This window comes from Theobroma cacao, chromosome 1 (assembly GCF_000208745.1).
Source record: "Theobroma cacao cultivar B97-61/B2 chromosome 1, Criollo_cocoa_genome_V2, whole genome shotgun sequence".
Taxonomy (NCBI): Eukaryota; Viridiplantae; Streptophyta; class Magnoliopsida; order Malvales; family Malvaceae; genus Theobroma; species Theobroma cacao.
Window position 1 is genome coordinate 19,881,840 of NC_030850.1, and position 5,715 is coordinate 19,887,554.

Sequence of the window (5,715 nt, forward strand, 5' to 3'; positions counted from 1 at the left end):
AAAAGTAGTAGGAAAAATCACGGTGTTAATGCACCATTATTGACTGAAAATTCTAAGAAGAAAAGTGAAGATGGTTTTGCCAAATTTTAGGTTATTTGACTTGTGTTTGGTGAATTAAGGTATTGGAAAAGAAATAGAGCAATTTGGAGTTAAATTGGACGTGTTGGCCAATTAATCGGGTGATAAGACGAATTAGGCCAATACCGGGTTTAAATGGTTACCCATGCATTTTGCATTCCATATCAAGCATTAGTAGTCTAAATTAGTTTAATTTCGATTTAGTACCAATGTAGTAAGTTTCTCGATTTTGTACTATGTTAAGGTGGTGAGTCCTCCGATAAAGGTAAACAAATTGCATCCGAGGACCAGTAGTCATAGTACTTCAAAAATCCACACTCTAGACATTGTGAGTAACCTTACTATCGTTTTAATTATCCAGAGTGGTTTTTATCCGATTTTGTGATTTTATGGAAAATGAGTTTAAATGGTAAATTTTTAGAATTTATAAACAAATGGTGTTTAAATAAAATGATTTCATAAATGGTCTTGAAATTGAAAGATGCTTTGAAAATAGAGTAATTGGAGACCATTTGATGTATTGTGAATTTATGGTTCTAATTGATTGGCTTATGACGATATTGGCATGAATGGCTGAATTGGTATTTGTGTTGAAATGTATAAACTGTTGTTTGCCTTGATAGGCTGGATAATGATAAAATTACCATGTCATGCCATTGAATTTTTATTGTATGGTGGGTTTAGCTTGCTGTAGTGGGCTGGTTCTGTGGACTAGCCTATTAGAGGGGCATGGAACCTGGTCATATTCTTACCTCGGTTGGAGAGGCGAGTAGGGTAACTTCCAAGGTATAACTTTTAGAGTTCACTTCACGTCAAACCACCATGTGAGGCGGAACTCAACCAACGCCAAGGAACAGTTGTGTTTTCAAAATAAAAACATGATTTATGCGTACATAACTTTTTACAGCCTTGGCGGACTCGGTTGGGATAACCCTCGATTAGGGCATCCCTGATAACTGGGTATAATAATGATTTTGGCATGAGCCAAAGTTTTAAGAAATTCATAAGCCATGTTGATTACTTGATTTATATGAATTGATTTTAGTTGGTTGTAACAAGTTGAAAGGTGATGAATTACAATATGTTAAGCTATTTTATTTGTCTCCATTTACTCGGCTTTAGATATTTTAGATGGTATTTGTTTACTCTCTGGGATTTAATAATCTCACCACCCTCATTTCCACCCATTTCAGGCTGAAGATAGTCTATAGATAGCTTATTTCATCGAGGACCACCATTGGATTTGCATCTTCAAAACTGTAGGTTCACAATTTTTCTTACTTTTGGTTGTTCGAGGGCCCACTTGTCATTGTAAATTAAATTAAATACTCTGGCTTACTGAATTATGATATATATGAATTTATTTTGCTTTTACGCTGTAAAAATTATTTATGCAGCATTCTAAAAATATTGTTTTATGAGAAAATTGAATATTTTATTCAATATTTTTATTTTATTCTAATAGTTATAATTTCATTTTAAACGAATGTTTTAGACATCCAAATTTATTTTTGATTATGAAATATGTGTTCTGCACCAGCATACTACATTTTTAGCAGATTTCGAGATTTTTAAGGAAAAATGACCGAATGCCCCTGTGAGAAAAAAATTGTTTTTCTATTGTTTTGAATTGGAAAATGTTTATAATCTCTCAAAACATAATTTTAGTGACTAATACTCACAAGGGAAGCGAGAAAAAAACTGATGTTAAGCCTTGCGAGGTTTCCATTGACATTCTGGGTAATGAATGTCTATAGGGATGTCGCGGCAGTTGTCACGGGCTCGATGGAAGTTCCGAGTCGTGACAAATGGAGAGATAGGTGAAAAGCAAACTTATGAAATTCTAAGCTACTTTGAAGTTTGTATCAGCATTAACTTATCCAAAGTGCATGATATTCAATGTAAGAGATTTCATACAGACAAGGAAAATTCATCCAAAACATGAGCTTGCATTGGAATTTTAATACCTCGTACCCCCGTATAATATTCAACGTAACCGTATCAGGAAGACGAAAGGCTAATTGACGTGAATTTAAGAGTCAAAGAGCAGTGATGGGTGAAAGAAATATTCTAGAGTAAAATAATCCGCACCCGAGGAAATAACAATTAAATAATAATATTTTATTAAGGATGAATTAGCGAGATGAAAAGTGATTTGGAAGTGAATCGGAACATAAAAAGCTATTTTGGGTACCAAGTAGACAAGTGGAAAATTTTAGAATAAACTAATATTTTTATTAATAAAATAATATTAAAATATTATATATTTTATTCGATATCGAAATTAGTCATGGAGGGGGAGTATAAGGTCAACCTAAGTGGGGGAAAAGAAGAATGAGGTGAATTTTAGAAAAAAATGACGTTAGTGGGACCCCCGTGTCTTTATTAAGTAAAGCTAGCGCAAGTAAGTATATATATGTAAATATTATGGTGATATCGCATTGAAGTGTAAACTTGATATTTTATTGGTACAAGTGTTAAGGAGGAAAAATAGAAAGAAATTGGAATTAAAAGATTGTGGGAGGACTTAATTAGAAAGGGTTAAAACCTTGGAAGGTAAAATAGTAATTTTACCATTAGCTTACTCTTATCTTCTTCTTCCATGGCCGGTTCTTATCTTCACCAAAAGGCATTTTCTTCTTCTTCTTCATACTTCAATGCCATTTTCTCTCTCCACCATGAAAAATCAATTTTCTTTCATTTTTTTCCTTGTTTTCTTTTCCTTTCCTTTCTTTTCTTACTTCTTCCTTCTCCTAACTTCTTAGCCACTAAAATCCACTATTTTTAACCCTAATTTTCAGCATAACCAAACCCTAGGAGAGAGAAAGAAAAATCTCTTTTTCTTTCCTTCATTTTTAAAGCCAAATGGTATGTATTTTCAACTCTTGAATTTTAGAATTTATGGGTTATATTTTCATATTTTATTTCCTAATTTCTTCAAATTCTTTTTCTTGGAAATATTATGTTTTTGTTGATCTTTATGCCTCCAAGCTCAACAAGGTAAAAAATCTTTAAATTGGAATAGTTGGTATAGTGGGTTGTGAATTAGACTAGAATTCTAGGTTAAATATTAGGCTAGAATGTAGTTTATCTAATGTGTGTTTATTAGAATTATTGAGTTCAAATTTATGATATATTTGAAGCTATTAGTGTTTATTGACAAATATAGGTTTTAATGGTACTTCAAGACTTAACTTGGAGTAAAGCCTTATTGGTGCTAATTTTGTAAGGTGGCATTACCCAAGTGAGTGAACTTGCATTAAAATGTTTTGGGATAAATGCATATGTGTTTGATTGAATCACTTGAAATATTTTATTAGTCTTTTTTTTAAAATGTGCATGGGAACAAGCCCTTGATGAAATGCTTTTATGCTGTGAAATGCGTAATATAATGAAACCATGTGTTCCTATATTTTGTGGATATGTATGTTATGCCTTGAATGATAATGTTGTATGATAACTATAACCGTACATGTACAGTGTGGGAGTGCACGTGATGATGCCGATGGTGTGCGGTGTGGGAGTGCACATGCCGGTGATGATGTGGTGTTGGAGTGTACATGATATTTGCCATGTGTGGTGTAGGAGTGCACATGAGGATATCAGCTATGTGCGGTGTGGGAGAGCACATAAGCTGAGTTAAGGATGGTGATTCTATACGTTGAGCCATGTTGACTAGTGTGGGAATGATCTTGATATATTTGATGAATGTTTGAAAAATATATATATATATATATACAAAATGCATACATGAATTCTTACACCCCTTTGTGCCTACCATGTAGAGCAGGGATGTTTGGAAAATGAAATGTGATTGCATTGATTATTGAAAGTTGAATTTCCTAAATGTTTTAAAAGGAGTTAAACATCAACATGGTATCGAGTTGTTTATGATATACAAATTGCATGGTTTTAAAACGAGTGCATCATGTTTTCGAAAACGTTCTGTATTGTTTGCTTGTTCCCTTCCTATGTTCACTCACTGGATTTATACTCATTCTTTTCAACTTCATGTTTTAGTTTTCAAGTTCGAAGGTAGTTGGACCCTAGGTAGAGGTGCTTCCTCCTGTTCATTGTACGATAGGTTTACCAGGACACTCCATGATAGTACCCAGGCCAAAGTCACTCCGTTGATTGTCAAGGTCTTTTGTATGTGTATATGGTTATTTAAATGTAATTCGTGAGATTTGTTGTAAACATTGTATGTTTGGTTTGCATGATAATGTCTCCACAAGTTGGCAAATGGTAATATTATTTTGTGATGGTATATGTTCGTTTACCATGATTTATTCTTGAGAAAAAATTATTTTTGAAAACTATGAATTAAGAACTTTAGAGGTAAATGAGGGACAAAGGGTCTAATGAACAAGTTTTCATAAAAAGGCTTGCTTGGGCCTAGTGGGCCATGCCTATTGGGTCCATGCGTTGGTCATGGCTCAGGATTTGGGCTGTGACAGGAATGAAATGTAAACTTAAACAATATTTATGTTTTGCTTTAAGTTAAGAAAACAAGACAAGTTATGAGGAAATGAAAAGTGATCAAAGAATTGGTGCAATCTCCTAGTTTAAAGTTTTCAACTATACTATCTCATTTTTATTTTTCATTTTGCTCAAGGACTAGAAAAATATTAAGTTTTGGGGTGTGATAACTCTATTATATATAGTTATTTAGCCATATTGTGGATGTTAAAATAGCTAAGTCCTTGTGTTTTAGGTCAATTTTACATAGTTTTTATGTTTTTAGTTGATTAGTTTAAAGCATGTTAACTTATTTCAATTCAAGTAATTCTAGTTCATTTTCATATTGAAAGTCTTAATTTAAGCTAATATTGATTTAGTCATTGCCTTTATAGGTTTTCAAATGCATAAAGTTAAATGGTGATGTATTATGCAATTGAGACATGCATAAAGCATGTTAACTATGCAATGTAGCTTTTCCATTTAAAAGCTAAGAGGCAGACCTACAACGTTCATGTTTACCATTTTTCCTAGAGCAACCTCGATGTAGGAGAAAATCACGTTGCGAAATGAGGTACTATAGTAGTTTCTACTCCAAGCTAGCACAAGGAAGCAACGCTGCGACCTCAAAAGAGTCAATGTCGTAGTGCCCAAAGGAGCAACAATGCTCCTATAAAAATTCCTTTGCACTCAGCATTGCGACAGCCATGGAGGAAGGCCACAATGTTGGTTGATAGTTAGTGAAAAAAAAAAGTGTAGAGCACCACGATGCTCTAATGTGTTTTATTGAAACACAGCCATTTGGGATTTTATTTTTTTAGGGCTTTTTGTTGGCTATAAATATGTGATTTTTAGTAGTTGAAAAGAGAGGTCTCCTAGGGAAACAAATGGTAGTTTAGAGAGAAAGAAAAATGTTCTACGAAGGAGGAAACTAAAAGAAGACAAAGATGATTGAAGATTGAGAATAAATAGTAGCCTTGTTCTTCATTCTACTTTTTTTGTTTCTCAATTATTGTTTTGTTGTTGAAATGATTTATTCTCTTGAAATTGTGATGTTTGCTGAAGAAATGATGAACTAAATCCTTTTTCTAGGATTGCGGTTTATTTCAAAATGTAGTTTCAATAAATGATTTTTCTTGGCTTTGTATCTGATGGGTATTGCATTGTTTATTCAAATCT